The sequence below is a fragment of the Lontra canadensis genome, unplaced genomic scaffold, assembly GCF_010015895.1.
Source record: "Lontra canadensis isolate GAN:19392208 unplaced genomic scaffold, GSC_riverotter_1.0 scaffold3, whole genome shotgun sequence".
In the NCBI taxonomy this organism is placed as follows: domain Eukaryota; kingdom Metazoa; phylum Chordata; class Mammalia; order Carnivora; family Mustelidae; genus Lontra; species Lontra canadensis.
Genome location: NW_022630997.1, coordinates 40,443,877 through 40,464,770, shown reverse-complemented (window position 1 = coordinate 40,464,770; position 20,894 = coordinate 40,443,877). Strand labels below are relative to the sequence as shown.

The window sequence follows — 20,894 nt, the reverse complement described above, 5'->3', positions numbered from 1 at the left end:
TTTGAAATGAGGGGATTATCCTGGATTATCTTGGGGAACCCTGAATATAAGCATAGATGTCTTTGTAAGAGAGACAGAGGAAGACCTGACAACCATGTAGGAGGGAAAAGCAATGGTGCCCAGAGAAGCAGAGATTGGAGTGGTATGGTATGGTCACAAGCTAAGGAAGGCCACCATACTTCCGAGACTTGAAGAGGTAAGGTACAGATTCCCTCCTAGAGCCTTTGGGAAGAGTGTAGCCCCATTAACACCTTGATTTTGGTCCAGTGGTACTTCTGGGTACCAGAACTCTAAGAGGATAAGTTTCTGCATTTTTCTTAATGCCCCCAGGTTTGTGATAATTTGTTACAGTAGCCACAAGAAACCAATATATATACTTAAGTACCTTTTAAAATTTATGATTCATTTATTAAAATTGTGTTAAACTGAAATTAGAACTAAACTTTTAAGTGGGCTTTTTACAAAGTGTTAAACCCATATTTAAAAAAAATAATGAGGCATAAATATGTAAAGTCTCTGTAATGAAAAAATTAATATATGTGGTTACCTGTTTTTCAGTAAGCTCAAAGAGGATTTGACACCACTGATGAGTAAAATTGCATTTAAAATCTTGATATTTTCTTTCCGACCCTTAAATTACCTGTTTAATATAGGTTTACATAATTTATAAGTAAATCAACTTATGTTAGGGTACATGATAAAACAAATTTGTGGGGCACTTGCCTTAAGGGATTACTGTCATGATTTAACCAGACAAATGTGAGAAGTCTTAGAACATGATAGGCATCTGAAAACTATTTAGTGAATGGATGGATGGATGGACGGATGACGAAAAGATGGAGGATCCCTAAGCGATAGGCCTAGAAGAACATCACTGATAGTAGGGCTTCGCCGTGGGCCCAGGTGCGCTTGATTCCAAAACAGGTGATCTTCCCCCTTTGCCATCTTGTGAAGAAGTATGCTTGTTAGAGCTTCTGTTTCACCGTTTCATGAAGGGTACAAGTGAGACTTAGTGGTGAACATGGAGGGTTGACTCATGCAGCATTGGGATGGGGTGAGGAGGAGTGGGAAGTACAATGCCACGGATTCCCTGAGAAGGCAGGAGATTCCTTCTCTGGATGTAACTGTGTTGACTGTAGTGGGGGTATGGTGGTAAGGGGATTTGGAGGTAGTTATGGTGGGATGGGCTGTGGGACTGTGCTCAGTCTTCCTGCAGTTCACCCAGCAAGGCAGCTTTAGGTTTTTGCCTAAATGTGAGAGACTTTGAGGATCTGTCAACAATAGAACAATAGAAGATTCATGAACACCAACTCCTCTTCCCCATAGGGAGTGTTGGAAGAGAAGTAAAATTCATACACTGATCTTTAGACAACCAAAATGCCAGCACCCACGATGGTGGGGAACAAGAAGATGTTTGGAAAATTAAATTTCGACCACCTTCAGATCTAGTTTTGGTCAGTATCTTTGCTCTTGGTTTTTTTTTGTTTTTTTTTTTTTTGGTTTTTTATTTATTTACCCGACAGACAGAAATTACAAGTAGGCAGAGAGGCAGGCAGAGAGAGAGGAGGAAGCAGGCTCCCCGCTGAGCAGAGGGCCCTATGCGGGGCTCGATCCCAGGACCCTGGGATCATGACCTGAGCCGAAGGCAGAGGCTTAACCCACTGAGCCACCCAGGCGCCCCTTTGCTCTTGTTTTTGACCAAAGACACAAAAGCAGCTTTCACTCCAAGTGTTAGCAAGATACTACCTAGATTTGAAAGTGATCTGTCTTCCAGCTCATGTTTTGATAGAGCTAACAATGATAGGAAAATATCTAGTGAGCTGGGGTTGGGGGAATGCTGAAGGTGGATAATAAGAACTTCAGAGCTGTTAGAATCCTTGGCCCAGCCCCACTGAACCTGTGGAAAGGGGCAAAGTCTCTGCTAGATGACTTATGAGCCTAGTCTTGGCAACACAAGAACAAAGGCCAGTTCTTGGAGATGTACTTCTTGTGCACTGATGCTGATGGAGTAATAGAGTAGTTTTTTCGCTCCTCGGGTCACTGACGTTGATCATCATTTTCATTGTTCCCACAGCCCCAATAGCCTTATGGAGGGGAATTCCAACCGTAACCTGTGCTCTCCTCTGATCTGGTTTCCATGCTGTCCTTGGTCATGGCACTCACAGGCTGCATACCTTCCAGTGGTTTCCCTTAGGTTTAGAACTCTTACTGTTGGCAAGATTTTCTCCTCCCTTCTACCCCTCAGCCAAATCGTATGTCACAGGCAACTCTCTTTGTTCTCTGCAGAAGATTCTGTCTTGCCTTGGGGACCTTGAATCTGGCCTTCCCACTGCCTTCACCTGCCCTCTCCACTTCCATCTAGCAGACACCTTTGCATCCTTCAAGTCCCTGGTCAAATAAGGAAGGCCCTCCTTGAACCATGTTGACTAGTTTGACTTTCCTTGCTTTGTGCAGCCCTAGCATCCTGAAAGTCCACTTTTGGGATATTTATTTAACTTATATTTGTGTATTCAGAGTCTGTGGGCCCTGTAAGACCATAGTCTCGGAGACGTCACTGCACAGTGCCAGGCACATGATAGGTGCTCCGTCCATTTGCCGGATGAATGAATGAAATTTTTTAAGACAGAAGGTACTGTGTTTTATACCCTCACAACCAGCATTGTACCTGGCACCTAATGAATACTGGTTGAATGGAACTCAACAGAGAGGCAGTGGGATAGGTTTGCTTTAGGGGCTGTGACCTGGTTTTAGGGTTGTCAGAACTCATCCCCTTCACTGCATCCCAATGAGACCCAGGTCTGAGTACCTGTGGAGGTCAAGTAGGGAAGGGTGATGGTGGTAGTTGGGGGTTAATCATACATCAATTGGCCTTTTGAAAAGAAAAAGACAAATATACAGATTCATTAATAACAACTATTTCTAGAAATAATGAACTGAGGGTCTTTTATTGCCATGTTTTTGAAATGTGAAAGAGAAACCAAACAGGAGAAGAAGCTGTTCTCATGGCAACCTTTACATTCTGTTTGCAACCTTAGCCTTCTTGAAAGATTCCCATTTGAGTTGTGGTTATAGTGTTCAAGTAGATGTCTCGTTTTTGACCCAGGAGTGAGAAGAATAATTTTTAGGCGATGAAAATAAATACTCAACTGACTAGTAAGTACAGAAATGGGTCTCAGGGCTTCGGATATCAGCTCCACCATCTGAAATGTAAATATCTCCTGAAATTCCCATTTAAGAGCAGATTTCACCTGCAAGTAGACTGTTATATCTTCCTGAAAAATATATACACCCTAGTGAGGGAATAAACACATCATTACACTTTCATGACAGATAAGCTCAGCTCTGTTCGGGTGTAAACTCATTTTTCTTGGGTTGACCTTTAAATAGTATTGTGCTATTGTATGGGATTTAAATCAATAATTTTGTCAAAGCAAAATATACTGCAGGTGTTTTATTTTTTTCTCTTTATCATTTAAACAGTTCTGTAAACTCTCAAGGAGTAATGGATTTCAACATGTTGTCCCCAGGAAGGGAACAGGGGAGGGAGGGCGCGGGAAGCCACATGTAAAAACTCACTTAGTGGCAATGAGGCAGAAGCCTGGGATGGCATCAGATCTAGACTGTTCCGTTCTTTTCTTTCAGGCAGCTGAGTTGGAGGTGGCGGTGTGGCTGTAATTAGTGGTGTAATACCTTTTCTGAATTCCTGTTATAAAGCAACAAAGTGTCCCAGGTGTGAGGAGGTTAAAATGAGAAGTACCCAGTAGTTATGAAGCAGCAATAATGAGTTTCCTTCTACTTACCATGGATTTGTGTGATATACAGCTTGCAATTAAGCATGGCTTGGTGATTCAGTGATTAATGTATATACAGCTCCTAAAGGAGGGAAGCCGCCCTCCCGTCACATCCTTCATGATGTTTACAGCTGGGTACCTATTAACAGGAAGATGGAAAGGGCCATTTACAATTCAGTAACCTTTATGACAGTGAACTCTTTAATCAGCATTTTATTTCCTTTGTAACACTTTAGTCATCTACAAATGTCAGAATAAAATAGGGCCATGAAATATTTAGGATCGGCATGTGGAAATTGACTTCCCTTGATTTAAGCTGCTGTGTCTTTTCATTTTGTTGTTTTGGGAGCTTTTACTTTTATTGAAAGACAATTTATAACTAAATGCTCCCAACAGTGACTGGCATTAGGGTAGGAGGAATTTCAGAGAGCCAAGTTCTGGTTCTATAAAATGTGTTGATGCTTGCTATATTGGGTAATAAGTTATTCAAATAAAAACATTAGCGAAGGGTTTGCATTTCAGAGCAGTATTTAGTAGAGGTACAGCCGACTCTGCAGAGTTTATGACAAAATACCCCGACATATTTTAGAAAGGTAATTAAGTATGAAGTACATCCATAATAATTTAAGTCAGTTATAGTGTGTACCTGAAATATGCATTATTGTCTCGCATTATTTTCTTAGTGGGATTCTGGGACTTATTCAATTCAACAATAACCACCTTTCAGCTTTTGTGTATTGTTGCAAATGTATGTAATACGTATTAGCAGAATTGCCATGTTTATATTTAAAAAGAATCTTTAGACAGTGATATTGTATTAAATGATTACATTATTGTTTATTTGTGTCTTTTGTTAACTCATTTTAAGCCAGTGAACCCAGACATATCTCAGTAACACGTCTTAAAAATGAATCTTGGACCATGGCATGCTTTAAGAATTTGGCCTTGTGTGGTAACGCCCTCCTCTATCCCACCAGAGGTTTGTGGTGACCTTTTGTTGACTGTGGGACACACCTCAATTTAGGGAGACCGTTCTTTTTCAGGGGTAGTGAGAGAGTCTTGGTCTCATGTGGGCCATGTGGGACTGCCTTTCACACTTTCTTACAAGATACTGGGGGCGGGGATGTTACCTCTTCTGCTATATGGAAACCAGTAATTAGAAGCAGCAAACATGGTGTGTTGGAAAGACCAGCAGCTCCAGTGTCAGTTGCAGCCCTGACAGGAACTTCCAGTCACGGACAGGTTCCCTACCTCTCTGGGTTAAAGATAAGGGACTGTAAACGGAATTGGTTGACTGGACTAGGTGTGCCTTCAAAGGAACAGTGAGGAAGAGAGGAAGGAGAATACATGGAGAATAAATTAGGACCTGAAATTCAACTCCCTCAAGTAAAGGGGTTCTGTATTAGACTGCATAGATGAATATCCTGAGGACAGTGTCCTTACCTGGACGACAGAAGGGGAGCGGCGGTGGGCTGGGGCAGGTCTGATCATCTCACGAATTTGTTGCAGCTGAGTTCAGGTGTCTCCTGGAGGACTTAACGCAGAAGACGACCCCAGCATGGCTTTCTCTTTTCCATGTTTTCATGAAAGGACAGCATCCCTAGCTGTCTTTTGGTAACAAAACCCCACTCTGCAAAGTATCAGCCAGTAGTTTGAGTTGGGATGTTTATGGAGAGTTAAGGTAGTAATCTCCAACTTGAGAGTTTCCCCCACGTAGTTCACGGAATAAGAAAGGAGGGAAATCCAAGGATGGAAATTATATGCTGGCCAAGGAAAGGGGGGTCAGGGCTTGAGATAGTTAGAAGACAACTTTTTCTTGTGTGTGTGTGTGTGTGTGTGTGTGTGTGTTTTCTCATCTCTCCTCCTTGTCTTGTTTTCAGCTCACTTTAGAGATAGTTTTTTGGAACATTAAATGGGCGATAACAAGCAAGATCTTATAAGGGGCAGCAGGAGGAGACTCTGAAGACTGAGTTTTTTCAGTAAACAGGAGTGGCTGAGTTACTGCAGCAGTGAGGCTGGCTCTGTGAGTGAGCGATGGGAAGGCTGGCTGGAAGGGTAGGTTGGACCCCGTGGGAAGTCCGTCTAGGAGGGCAACATTTCAAAAAGACTTTTGTTGCATCTTTTGCCCACCAGTTCACAAGAGGTGCCCACAGTGTCTTGGATGCCAGGAAGCAGTGGGAGCCTACAAAATTTTGGTGGCTGTAGGTTTTGCTCCCAGATTTCCAATTTTGAACTGAACTTTGACTTTTTGAAAAATTTTTTTTTAAATTCAAAAAGTATTGTGAAACATGAATCCTAGAAAGTTTGAAAAAAATGAAAGAATAAAAAAACCCTCTAATTCTGCCAAATTGACACAACTATTATTATGTGTGTCTATTCTTTTTCCAGAGGCATAATCCTGCATAGTTAACATGAGAGCCAAGTGTCAATTTTATGTTCAGCCTTTTTCATGTTACATTAAATAATATGCATTTTGCAATGTTGCTTCATGGTCTTCATGATCATCATTTTTGAGGTCTGTAAATTATGTCATCAAATAAGCGTTCCATAATTTAAAAAAATAATGTTAAACATATTTTTACATATTTTAAAATCTTACTATGGACTGATTAGTTTGCTCCCATGTTTTCCCCGCATAATAACAGTGTCATATATGTCTTTGTGCATATGAATTATCCATATTTTCATTTATTTTCTTAGGAATAGAGTCCCAGGTATAGAATTATTGGATTGAGGTGATTGCATTTTATTGTATCACTTACCTACTTATAGCCCCAAACCTCTTAAAAGCCTTAGATAAATTTCTCCCAAGTTCTGGGCTAGGTATATGCTTTAGACTCCAATGATTTTTTATAAGAAGCTTGTGTTTCTGTAGGGAATTTTGGATATTTTGAAGGCTCATGAGGATCTAAAGCCATGGAGATGATACCTTCCACTTAAAATTCTGCTTTAGCCGACGACAGCAAATCAGGAAAAAATCAAGCTGGAATAAGGCATCTGTTGGGCAGCCAGAATCTGTTATGAACTATCAATCATGTTGATCTCACGGAATCTCGAAACAATCCTGTAGGTTGGGAATTTGTAGCCCTAGCTGTTTCTTTCCAGATGAGGAAAGGGAAACTCAGCAAGGTTAGGTGATCCCCCTGAGGTCTTCCAGTTTGTGTGGAGTCAGAATTTGAACTCAGATCCACCTGAGACAAGCTGGTACCTGTTCCAGGCGGCCATGTCGCCTTTGTTGGGAAGAAGGGTGGGTAGGTAAAGCACTAGGGGCGTCCCCGCCATACTCTAAGATGAGCGGAAAATGGTGGTCATTCCCCCTCGGTGACATCAGAAACTTACTGTCGCCCCTAGGACTTAGGTCTTTGTAATGTTTCCTGTGCCCTTTGGCAGAGCCATCTTTATGTGCGTCTCTCAAATGACAAAACATAATTTTGTTTTAATGCCCAGAGGTGGTGGGGATTCACAGTGTACCGGGGGAATAGCAGTGGGCGGCATATTCAGGAACTATTAAGATGGGGTGTGTGTGTGGTAGGGGGGCTGCTGGGGGAGCTGGAGCCCAAACCCTCTTGGCCCTCTCCGATTCTGTCTGTGTGCTTTCCTGAAAGCAGTGAGGGGATGGGCATGTGTCAGACAGGAAGGAGAGGTGGCCTTGCGTGGAAACCAGATTGGGAGCTGTTGGTATAGAGTCTGCCCGGATGGATGGATGGTCTGGAAGAAACCTTCCACCTAAGCACTCAAGAACAACAGGGAATAAGTATGCTCAAAGCTAAGAGATGAGTTCAAGGTCATCATGCCCATGGATGCCGGGCAAATTTGGAGGCAGGGCTCTGTCATCCCTGTGTTGACGAGCCAGTGAGAGATGCACATGAGAGAGGGTGACTAAGTGGCCAAGCTGAGAAACAGGAATGGGTCTGTGCCTCAGTCTTCCTCTTGCCTTGGCCCTGGTCAGCACCGTTGCCTCTCCTTGGAGGCTGCGAGGGGGCTGGAGTTACGCTGCGAGGGGGCTGGAGTTACTATGCGGGGAGGATGGTTTTTCACAACTTGGTTGGGTTTTAAATAAAGCGGGAAGGCATTTGGGGTGGTGGGGGGCTGGGAGGCGGGTGGCCACTGGTGTTTGGCTCCTGGTGCCTCTCCGACCCTGTCTCTTTGACAGCCCGGTACTGCATTTCCCCTGAAGCCTGGCATTTCTGTGTGGTAGGGGTGGGGACAAGGCATCTGTGTCGCGCGTTCTTTTTTTGTTTGTTTGTTTGTTTTTTGTTTCTTACCCCCCGATGATGAGGACATGTTAACCCACATTCATTCCGCTGCTTTGCCCCCTCTTGGTCAGGATTATTTAAATGTTTATCCTTCCTTCCTTCTTGACCTTTCTCGTTCAGTCCTAGTTCCCGGGTCCTGCTTGTTTTGTGTTTCATGAGCTTAGCAAACCGTGGCCTCCAATTCCCTAGTTCTAGTGTTTTCACTTAAGATGAGGAGTGATGAGCCAAAGGTTTCAGGCTCAATCCTTGAGCAAAGGGCCGCTCTGACAGGGATTATTATTTATTTGTCATCTTGGATGTAATAAGCTGTAGGTACAGCTTCGAGAGCCCTTGATTTATTGTGCTGTCTGCTGCCACTAGCGGGGCGTCTGCCGCGCCGGGCAGGATGAATACCACACTGTCAGCTCTGTCGATCCGTCTCCAGCACTGCTCTCTCTCTCATAACACATTCCCATTTCATGCCAGAATACATAAACAATCTTTCATTATTTTGATGCCTTTTTCATATTTGTTCTTTACAGAACATAAAGTTTGAATTTATGGGTTTCCTTTACATTATTTCAACACACTCCACCATTTTCCGGGTTTGTGGTTTAACTCTCAGAAATTGGCTGCCAGGTGATTTAGTTATTTTGGCTTTCTAGTTTTATAGTTATTTAATATCGCGATGCCAGATACTGAGAAAATGGAGTGCATGGAGGGTGAGGGATTTGCAGCGTCGGCGCTTGTCATCAAGGCAGCGTGATCACAGGGAGGAGGCGCGAGGGTTAACGACGAGGCGTGGGAGATGGGAGGTCATTTGCTTATTTATTTATTTTTAAATCCCGTCTTAAAAATGGACGTTGTGGACAGCTCAGGTTCCTCGATGGAGCTTGAAAGGAGAAAGGGAACATCCCACAACTGCTGGGAATTAGGAAGGTTTTCTAAATTGGGGGTTAAAACGCCTCACTTATTATTATTATTTTTTTCCTCAGCTTTTCAACAGAGCAGCTTCAGTTCTCTTGATGGTTACCTGTTCTCTCTTCTCTGCCTCTTGCATTCATCCCTGCCCTCCCTCCATTTTTGCTTCTGTGTTTTAGAGAGTTGGTCTTATTGCCTAATTTTCAATAATTTTCCTATTCTTAGGTTTAGTTCCCCTAACTGGGGAAAGAGCTTGTATTTAAAGGCGTTTGTTTATAGACTAGGAGGTTGCTGCCTCTTTTTCCTCAGTAGAAGGCTAGGCTTGGGAAATGGAGGGTGTATCTGCTAATTCATTCACTTACTTGCACTGGCCTATTTGTACGGATCTCTCCCCCCAACTCCGGGCTCCCTGTCATCCCCTGCCAGCCTCATTTTAGTCTTCTCAAATTTCATTATCTTAATTTTAACCAAACATAACCATTAAATATATATTCTCTTACTTGGGCACTTTCATCTCTTTTAATAAAAAAAAAAAAAGTTTCCCCCGGTTCTTTTCCTTGAAATTTAAATTTTCAGAGAGCTAGTAGAAGAAATTCATAGAGTAGATTGCACTGACAATGCCCAGACTGGCGACAAGGACTTTATGTATGTGTGTGAGAGAACTGTTTGTGTGTATGTGTGTGTGTGTGTGTGTGTGTGTGTGTGTGTCTGTGTGTGTCTTGTCTGCTTACAGGGTACCGGTCAGTGCATGGAGGAGCCTGGTGAATTTCACTCCACTTGGTAGTTCCTGGCAAATACAAGCCATCGACAGGTGAGATCGTACTCCAGTCAAGGTCAATTAATTGTATGGAAGTCATGGCATTTGGGAAGTTTAAGTCCTTTTCAGGGACAGTGCAAATTCGGATTCTGTGCCTGAAGTTCCGGCTCCTTTCGGGGAAGGTCTCATGCTTCCATGCTTCTCTGCGGGTATATGTACCTGCCCTTCCTCTGAGCCCTGTGAGAGGAAGGGGCCCAAGGTGAGAGACGCTCTGCTGCCACAAAGTTCTTTTGAAGCTTGTCTCCTCCCTGAAAGACATTAATGAATGTGGATTTGAATGCCATCAATGCAAGATAATTTTGTCACTCCTCGCTTCCCTTGGCCGCCTTCATTAGAGAAGTAGGGAATTTGCTTAGCGCACATCACATTGTATGGGCCTGTTGTGGCTGGAAGGAAACCCTAGTTAATTAATATGAGAAATTTGTTTTGTGTCCCTGGTTAAAAAGACGGTGCAGGTTGGTGTTGTCAGCAGAAGCTGCTTGTCACTTTGACCTGTTCTGTTAAGTGTTTGATGTGTTTTCTCAGAGTAATCTGTGAATAACATTAGAGCCCAGCCAGGAGAGAAACCGAGGGAGCAATAGCAGAATTAATATCTGGGAGCGTTGATAATTATATATCAGAATCTAATTTTTAGCACAGAAAATGTGTTAATGACAGAGAGGAAAACAAAAACCACTAGCTTCTCCCAGCAGGCCCCAAAGTGTCATTTATTATTTCTCAGCTGGATATCTATCAAGTTTATGGGTTAATTTTTCTGCAGACTGTTATTTATGGGTTTTTGTTTGTTTTCAGCCATCATTACTAACAATACGGTTAATAGCAATCATTTGTTATCCAGCACTAGGCGCGACGCCTCAGATGAGAGCACTGAACTGAGAATAGTCATTTGGTAGCTGAATAAGGCCCTGACAGGGCCCATTTATAACAAGCTCATTCTATAATGTCCATCCTATTAATAAAATTTTGTTGCTGTCTAATTAGAGATGTCTGATGTGTAGAGGAGCAACGCAGAGGAGACTTTGTGCCACTGCCTTTTTTTCCCTCCCCTTCCCCTGGTCTCTGGTGTCACGGCCAAAGCCCATCTGGGCATGCGGGTTCGAGAAAACAAAAGGAATGAGGAGCAAAGGTTGGGTGAAGGTTCTGGAGTAGGTGCATGGTGGTAGTACTGAGTGGAGACTGGAGAGCAGGAAGGCCTTGCTGGCTTTCCAGCCCTCTTTTCTCTTCATGCTGTTGCCCGCACAGCCCGGGGTTGGTAATTTGCAGTTCCCCTCCCAAATCTTTCTTGATATGAGGGGTGGTGGGTCACAGGGTGCTGCGATTGATTTCCTATTCCACACCGAAACTTAAAGCATCTGAGCCAGGCCTTCGCTCTTCAAAGTTGGTGCCTGGAAAGGCAACACATCATTTATTCCTAAGTCATGAGAATCTCTTCTGGAAACTTCTCTTAGTTTGTCCCCACAGGCTGTCAGTTTCATTCGCTACGAAAGCGAACAGTATCCCCAAATAAGAACTGGGGATGCTATACTAGAACAGCAGAGTCAATATTTTGTTGTCACACTTTGGATAGAGAAATGGGCTCGGTTAAATCCTTTTTGTCCCAGGAGATCTTTCAGGGTTTTTTTTTTTTTTTTTTTTTTCTTTAATGACAAAGAAGCTTTGGGGCTTAGATGACTGGATGTGCATATCTGTTGGGCAAAGGGTTGGAATTCCAACAGCTACGTTTGAATTCTGACGCCCTTACTTAGCAGTGGATGATTTGGAGAAAGTTAATGAATTGCGGGGTTTCTGCTTTCTCAGTTTCAAAAATCCGTGGACCCATCCCTGGGGAATGGTGTGGTGCGAGGATCAAATAACATACATGAAAATGCCTTGCAAGTAGCAAGCTTCCCAAATGCTAGTTCCAATTATCAGCAGTTACAGAAAAACCTACCCCACCGAGCTGCTTTATTTTAAAGTCATTTTAAACCCAGTTGTATAAATAGTTTTACTAATTTAATTGCTCATATTTCAAGTGAATTTCTGCTTTCCACCCTAAGAGTAAAATGTAAAGAAATGTGTAACATTGAAAAGTTTTTTTTTTTTTTTATCATCCTGATTATGGCTCATTGTGAAGTTTGCCCTGTTTGTTGGGGGTGGGGGTGGGGGAGAAGGAGTTCAAAATTCAGGGAAGAAATATTTTAATAATTTGGCAGGTGCTCAGAATTATACATCTTTGAATTAAGAGCACACAATCAGGCAGTACACCGAAGAATGTTTTAAAATAGTTTTGTTGCTAGGTAACTATTTTCCTCTTCAGTAAGCTCCCCCCTCACGAAATGTTTTGCAAATGATCTTTTGAATAAGAACAATCCTCTAATATTTTTCTCCCAGCATATCTGTTTGATTTTGAAGGTAAAACTTAAAAAAAAAAAATCCACTGCAAAATTTGCCTCCTAAACTGGCGATGAAAGTGCTGTATGGGGCTGGGCTTGCATAGGCCTGGATAGTCTGCTGTTTCTTTTTTCCTTTTTTTTTTTTCCTCCTCCTAACCTGCGCTTGACTACAGCTTATCAACCCTTAATTAGTGCTACATTTTCTCCCTGTGATTTCTATTGATGTGTGGTACAGGAAGCTGGATTGAGCCTCCACCTGACTGGTGTGCAAATTGTTCTAGAAAATTCAGCAAACATCTCTCTCCATTCCCCGCCAACCCCCACTACCCCTATCCTCCCCCCCTCCAAGTTTCTCTTTCCTTGTGTCTTTCTCTCTTCCATTCTCTTCAATAGAAAAGGTGAAAAGCAGGACGATAGGAATCAGGTTGAGTATTAGTGTTTTTGCTGGCCTGAGCAATAGAAAACGACAAGCGGCTGACTGGGTCCTCTGTCAGCAGATCGGGAAGCAGGCAGGCTGTGGCAGGCGGGGGGCTCCCCCGCGGCCTCGGGATGGCTGCAACACGGCTCTGAGAGCCCAGAGCCCAGATGAAGTCAGCACTGACAAAGTGAGGGGATTGATGGATGGACAAAGCAGGCAACTGGATGTGAGAATGGATGAGGGCAGAGGGGGAATTTAACACAGACAAACAGAATGAAAGACAGAGAGGAATTGCCTGCTAAAGTATGCCCGCCCTTAGATCCCACAGCAATTTACTCACTGCTAACTGAGCACCCAAGGATTGTTTGCATCTTTGCAGATTTTCCTAGCCACCCCGGCAGAGGGAAGCTTGCAGATTCCCGCTACCGTGTGCCAGGCTTTCTCTTTCAACCTCCCTCTGTACCACACACCACCCCCCCACCCGCCCCCGCCACACTCACTCTCACTCATTTAATTCAAACTGAGCAGCTGATTATTTCCAATAAGTTCACACAATGTTTCTGTAGAATAAATTTTCTTCCCCTGCCATTATTTTAATGTTTCCACTAAATTTGCTTTAATCAGTTATTGTTGCCTTAGTGTAGTAAATAATAATATTTATCTGCTCCTTTTGAAAATGATGTTTCTAGAAGGAGATCTATTGTTGCTTCATGAAGGAGTATGATAGTCATGATAATGAATGCCTCCTTTGTGCAGGAAAAACTTAGTGTCTTTCTACCTTTATCCAGTCCGTGTTTGTTGATGAGTGACTCAATATTTAATGCTGGTAACATTTTACTTTAGGAAGTATGCTCTCACCCAAACCCCGATATATTATATTAGGCAAAGAAATAATTTAAGAGGTTAGGTCTCATGTTAAGTGTTACTACAATCAAATTAAGAAAAAAAACAAAAAATTAATTAGGACAGAAAAAAGGTGAATCTTAATTTTCCCCCCTGAGAAAAATGTGTAATTTTGGGTGTGGTACAATAGGTTTACTATTTATGGAATGGTTATTTCAGAAAAGAACAGTGCGGAGTATGGTCCAAAACCCATTTGAGGTTTTTTTTTTTTTTTCTTTTTAAATACAGTCAGTGATTATATGAAGCAATAGAAGGTAAATCAAATTATTATAATTGAGTACCATACTCATATATTTTTAGGATTTTGTTTCATTGTATGAATAAAGTGACTTTCTGAGACCAGTTGATGGAAGAGTCTTGGATAAGAATTAGTGTTTTTAAAATTCTAAAAGAGAAACATAAACACGCATACACATTGTCAGAAAAATAAAAAGGTAACTTATCCCCAACTTAATTCTATCGGGCCTTTAGTGTGATGGTTTCAAAATGAGCCATTGTGTTTTTGGTTCTTTCAGGGAACCTGGGACCTAATGGAGCTTGGAAAATTTCTTTCTTATTTTGGAATACGCTGAAGGAAACTTTGTATTTCAGAATTGATGCTGAGGGGTCTAATACATCCTTTGCACATTTTCCATCCAAAAGTAAAGTTTGTTTTTTCCTTCTTCCCCTCCCCAACTCTTCTTCCCTCTCCCCTAAAAGAAATGGCCCAGAAAGACAGAGTTTCTGTTTTGTTTTTTTTTTCCCTCTATATTACAAACAAACAAACAAACAAAACATAAAACAAAAAAAACCCCACCAAACCCCTTTAAGGGTGCTGGTTTAATGTGCACACACCTGGTTTTGAAGTGCTACTTCCTTGTGACCTTCCTCCAGACTGCACTTGTTTGTCTCCTCAGATTCCACAGAGAACTAAATGTCTGAGGTAGCAACACGGTTCTAAGAAATGTTGGCCCAGAATGCACTATCAGCTGCCTTCACAATTAAAGCAAGGTCTTGGGAGAAGGACTGTTGACTTGCTAGAAATGATGAATGGGAGTTTAAAAAAAATGAAATTAATACATTGTCTATTGCATGGAGATCCATGAGACATATTTTCAGGTATGGCACAGATTATCTATCACTCTGCTGATGTTGAAAAGTGGATTTGCCCTCGTGTTCACACCCACTTTCCTCATGTGGACTCAAGGCTGTGGCAGCCCGGCGGCCCTGCTCACCCTCCGGTACGCAGCCGGCTTTGTGTCGGGATCATCTGAGTTCAGAGCCGGCTAACCACTTGGATATTATATCATACATTAATTCTGGTATTGAGTAATTTTTCAAAGGTTGTAGAATTTGACAAGTGATAAAATTAAGTTTACTAAGGCTGGCTCACACATGGCTCAGAGGTACAGTTCATTCTAACAGGTCACAGAGCGTCCTGGTCCTTTTTGTAGTATGGGGAACCTGGGCTCTCGAAAGGGATCCCAGGAGACTTTCGAGAAAAGAAGGGTAACTCTTCTCACACGGGGATCCCTGATTTGTGGAGGCAGATTAAGAACTGAGTTTTGTTTTGCCTTTAATTGTCATAGCTTCCATGATCTTTACATCCTATTTGCCAGCACATCTCGTAAGAATCACTGCCCTTGTGCTTCCCAGAAGCAGAAAGAATAGGTGTCTGAGGCTCCTCTCCTTAGAGATTCTGAGATAGTCAGATGGAGTGAGATCCATGCTGAGGATACTGACACATGGTCCAGAGAGATTTCAGCTTTCCCCTTCTTGTTCTTTTGGGGTCCATTTGGATAGTTCTGGTACATCTCTTCCAAATCCCTTAGACCTTTGAGCTTTTAAGTGGGTAAGAAACACAGAATGTTCACTCAATTTTATTTTCTACTTCTTAATTTATTTCAACATTTTTTTCATCATAAATGAAATACATGTTTACTGTAGGAACTTTGAAAAAAAAAAAAGGAAAATTCTGAAGAAAAAAGATACCCGTAATCCCACCACCCAGAAGTTATTGCTGTTGGTATTTTGTTCTGGATCTTTCAGTCTTTTTAGAAAAAAAGCAAAATACAGTACGTTTTTTGGAAACTTGCATCACTCCATATTCTTTTCTGCAACTTTTGTATGTATCAATATATGTTTTTAATATATTCTCCTACCCTTAATTTTTCTGAAACTTGGTGGCTAGCGGAGACACAGAGTGATTGGTCCAGTTTTCTTTGCCAGTTTCTTCTTGTTGGGCATCTAGGCTACTTCCATTTTTTTCCTATATAAGTGTGATGAACTTTGGTCTAATTGGCAGTTAATGATAATTTAATTATTTTTAAAATTAATGAAAGTTTAGATTGCCTTTCCTCCCTCCCTCCCATCCATTCATCCATCTGTCCATTCCTGGTGTATGAACACTTGATTTATTATGGTTTCACAAGACCAGTGTCTGCCCCATATTAATAACTGCTTCTGGGGCTGTAGAGAGTATAAATTGTTCTATAAGTCACTGTAGTCTTTTAGTATTCTTAGTACTATTAGTATCATGATCATCTATTTTAGAACTATCCTATCTCAATGAGAGAAGAGACATCCCCAAAGATGAAGCCATCCATGGTGAAGGACCTATTGTAGGGGATAAGCAAGATGTTCAGAAGATGAGGGTATCAGCAGTACCTGCTACACCCGAAGTAGTGAGGGTTTTTTGGTTTGAGGTTGGCTTTTTTTTTTTTTTTAAATGCAAGTCCTCCTAGTTAGTTGATCTAGTCTAATTCCCTTCCCACTATCCTGCTCCATTCCCTCAGTGAGCTCAGATTCATGAAAGAATAAGGGTAAGGAAGTTTTGTGTCATTAAGTTGAAACTTACTCCACATATTTGGGGGCTGATGGAGTGATCTATTTGTGCTTATTAGCACCGAGTTACATATTCATTTGCTATTCCTTTTCCCCAAACACCCAGTTATGTAGCAAATATCAAAAATTACCACTTGGAGAATATTCTACAAACTTTAGTACTGGCTGATTATCAAATAGGGACTGTCAATCTTAGTACATGTTCTGGGCAGTTTGAAGCAATTCTGGGACTCTGTTTCCTCAGTTATAAAAAATAGTGTTGAATGAGTCAAGATCTATGCGTACAGACAGCTCCAGTTTTGGGTTCAAGGAAAACACTATGAAAGGAGTAATATGAGCTTTGCAAATTGAACGTACTGTTCAGAGATCATGTGAGCTTTGGATCATCATGACAGGCTTTATGAAAGAAGTGAAATTTGAGCTGGCTCTTAAAGACAGGGTTTTAAAGAAACAGAAGAAAAGTGGAGAGGACGTTACAGGAAGAGGATAGTGTGAGCAAAAAGATGGGGGCAGGAAAGTAGAGAAAAGCAAGGAGGACTGTTTGCTGGCATGGCAAACACAGAATTAAGACTAAGGTTGAGACATACTAGTGAATTCCATTTCTTTCTTCATTCATGGCACAAATATTTGAGTGTCTATTATGTGCCTAAAAGAGTTTATAGTGAGAAAAGTAGGGGGAAACATGAATATAAAATCCTGAGGGTAGGTATCTTCCAGTCATCACCTCCATTCTCCCTTATGCTTATACTCAGAGCCCCGTTCATATAATTAACCCTTCATGTCATTGAAGGACCTTCATGACCTTCATGTCTTAGAATCTTGGGAAGTAGCTCCTCCCCAGTCTCCTGTGATTAGTTTGGGCACAGGCATGTGATCGTCCTACTGTCAGTGTTCGTGAGGTGTGGTCTGTGTGGTGGGGACTTGTGGGAAAGTTTTCCTCTGTAATAATGAGAGACCATTCTCTGGGTGTGCTTGTATCTGCATGTGATGCCTGTAGCAGCCATCTTATCTCCCTGAGGAGGAGTTTTGAACTTGAAGGGGGCAGAGCAGAAAGATGGAAGTACTGGGTCCTCCGTGACATCATGATTGGTGAATTAACCCTGGAAAGCCTCTTCTCTTTGGACTTCCATTATATGATAAAGCTGTATTATTCAAGTAACTTTTATAAAAATCTTAGCACAGTGTTCTTCGTCTGATGCATTTCATTTAAGATCTGCTCAAATGTTACCTTCTCTGGAAGACCCTCTCCAATGCTACGTTAAATATTAAATAGGACAGAGGCATAACTTCAGCTCTGACGCTGATGGAAAGTCTTGCATACGCTTAAGTTCAAGCTAGTGGGTAGCCTCAGTCTGTATTCTGCTCATGGGAAAGGGGACCATGGGACTTTCACACTGCCATTTGGGCTGAGTCTCCCTCCCCTGCTGTCTCCTCACACGACTCTTGCTCAGGTCCATCTTCATAAATGGTGATTTCAGGAGCCCATTTGCTCCACATAAAAGGTGAGCGACTCCGTTTATAATAAATCTCAGTGTGGTGTACATGCTATCATTCCCTTCATTTGACCTTGGTGGAACAGGCAGATGGGGCAGTGAAAAGTATGATATGAAAAATGAGTGAGCAGAGCAGAGTGAGTAGTGAATCATTCTTGTGTGTGATTAGCTGTGAAAAATCTCACCAACATGACTCAGAGTACACATTTTCTTTTCTCCCTTTTCCCACCCCACTTCTCCCCATAATCCCTTGTCAGCCACCCCTCAAGTGAGCTTTCCTACACATGACTGCCTTGTCTTTACTAGCGGTCATCAGATCCATACAGGGCTTCCCGGACTGTGAATGCTGGGGTGAGGGAAAGTGGGCTCCCAGGGGGAGAATCTTTTTTTTGTTTGGGGTTGGGGAGAGCAGCAACTGGAACTCAGCTGAAGCCTCAGGGAGTCCCTTCCAGGGACATGTAGAGAAGACAAGAGGATGACAGAATGACTTGGTAGGCATTGTAAATCTCCAATTATACCGGAGGACTCAGTGACTCGCGGTTGAGGTCTCCATCAGTTCCATTTGCAGAGTCAAGCCCTATAAAAGCAGGGTGATGGGATGGTAAATCAGGTTTCTGGGGGAATCGTGGGATCCTGCCACAGAGGGCTTGAGCGCATAAAACGGAAACTTGCCTTTAATGGCAATGGCTCTTACAGCCAAGCTGCGGAGGCTGCCTTCGTGGCACCTGGAAGTGCTTTTGGAGGAGAATTCCCTGCTGCAGTTGCTCTCTCTGGGCTTGCTCTACCTCACTGTCCCCTTGATGTGACATCCATGGGACAGGAGGCTGTTGGGGGGCAAGTGGAGGGTGATGAGTGGTCAGAGATGCCTCCTCTGTCTAACTTGACCGTACAACTTCCCTTAGCTGTTTAGTCTCACTGCAGAACCTACAGATTGGCCGGCCTGCCCTTCCAAACAGAGAACATATGTTCATTTTAAGGACCAGCAGAGTGTTCATTGAAATAGGCACCTGCTAGCAATTCCTCCGATGGGGATTATAAAAGTGACCTTCATTCCTTATTTAGTTCTTCTCCATGTGTTCTCCGACCACTGGGTAAAACTTCAGCAGTTGAGACACTTGGGGCCAAGGTTTGTCCTACTTACTGGACAAAAAATTAATTTTTTGATTTTTGGAAGATTTTATTTATTTGACAGAGATCACGAGTAGGCATAGAGGCAGGCAGAGAGGAGGAAGCGGGCTCCCTGCTGAGCAGAGAGCCCGATGCTGGACTCAATCCCAGGATGCTGGGATCATGACCTGAGACAAAGGCAGAGGCTTTAACCCACTGAGGTTAAAGCGCCCTGATTTTTGAAATGTTTTATTGCTTCAAAGTACAGTCCGCCACTAGTGAAGGATTCTTAGAGGATGTGTTAAATGAACAACAACAACAACAAAACGTAATTAGCTTTAAATTTTTTTTTTCCTGTATAAGTGGGTGATTTTTCTCAAGGTGGTCAAATCTGACCCTATAATCTTGTTGGCACCATTTGTTGTGGATCAGTTGCCACAACAATGCTTTTCTTAAAAAATAATCCTCCGACATCTAGTGGCACTCAGTGATGAGCAGTTAATACACCCTCAAAGGTTTGCAGATGGACAGAGCCATGCTTCATGCGCTGATCTGTGCATTGGTTGTACTGCTCTCCGTCGTGTGTCACTCTTTTGCCTGGAAGCAGTGGACTTTCCAGCCTAGCTCTTCTGATTTCAGATGTTGCCCTCTCACAGAGGGCAGAGGAAATATGTGAGGCCGTGAAGTAAAGACTCAGAACTGGCCCGTTGTGATTTCAGTTCACATTCCGTGGTGATAATGAAATCTTGCAGTTGAAAGCATCATCAGTGGGTTAGGGATAAGTATTCCAGTGGTAGGAACAACCACATCATGTGGCTTAGGAACAGGGAGGGTGAAGAACTGACAACAATCAATTATTAATTGAGTCAACATACAATTTACTAAGCACCTGTCATGAGCCTGATTTGTTCTCCGGCAGAAATGGGAAGGAGTTTAACTACAGTGTTTTTAAAGATTTATTTTATTTATTTTTATATTTATTTATATATATTATATATATAATATAATATATATAATTATTTTATATTATATATAAAATATGTTTTATATTATATTTATTTTAGAGAGCAACAGAGACAGAAAGAGAGCCAGCAAGGGCGTGGGGAGGGGCAGAGGTAGGGAGAGAGAGAATCCTTAAGCAAACTCCCAGCTGAGTGAGAAGCCTGATGTGGGGCTTGATCCCAGGACCCTGAGATCATGACCTGAGCCAAAACCAAGAGTCAGCTGCCCAACTGACTGAGCCACCCAGGTATCCCAAGTTCAGTATTTTTAAAAATTTCCAATGTCTTAGGTGAATTAATAAGGTTTTACTGTAAAAATAGAGTGAGTATTTAGTGAAAGCATGTAACAAGTTAAACGTGGAATTTGGAAACAGGAGAATACTATACGTTGAGAATCCTTTCCATCATTCTGTGCCCTTTGTACATGTGACCAGTCATGTTTATGAATGGTTCTTGTAGACAAAAAGATAAATATTTCAAAGAGGACAAGTAATAACCATTTACCCTATCCCGGGTCTTGGTTGTTAATTTTGGTTATGTGACTGACTTGAGCTTGTAGAATAAAGTGAAGCAGGTTAACAAATCATCAGAAAGAGCCCTAAGAGAATAAAAAGAGAAATAGATTAGGGTAAATTCTCACTTGGCATTCATTTCCCTAAAGATAGAGTCATACAGCAAACACTACAAGATTGACAATAGGGTAATAGATGCATAACATGTCCAAACAGTTAAGCTCTTCTTCAATTAACACCCAGCCCTGCAATGCCATCTGGACCACCGAGTTTACAAAGGATGTGGGAAATTTGGCAAAAGTCCAGAGGAACCGTAGAGATAACAATAATTTGCAAAATGATATATCTGAAGAGCTTTATGGGGTTGGCATTATTTGCCTAGAAGAAGAGAAGCTTGAATGATACACCGTGGTGGTTTTATGTGAGCAGGTAACCAGATGCTCTCCATCTTAACTAGGAAGTAAATAAAAAGGAAAAGGTTGACATTTCAGCTTGTTCAAA

The 20,894-nt window shown here is 42.1% G+C and overlaps 1 protein-coding gene and 1 long non-coding RNA gene across 2 annotated transcripts in view; one reads left to right on the top strand and one right to left on the bottom strand.

The window, feature by feature from the left end:
* LRMDA (leucine rich melanocyte differentiation associated) overlaps nt 1-20,894 on the top strand; it is a 1,038,240-nt gene that overhangs the window by 248,769 nt on the left and 768,577 nt on the right. The gene's annotated exons all lie outside the window — the stretch shown is intronic.
* Nucleotides 3,150-3,912, bottom strand: LOC116856171. Its single transcript, XR_004380488.1, has 3 exons — nt 3,801-3,912; nt 3,577-3,703; nt 3,150-3,200 (listed from the first exon to the last, which is right to left on the bottom strand). It is a non-coding gene; the product is annotated as an uncharacterized LOC116856171 (long non-coding RNA).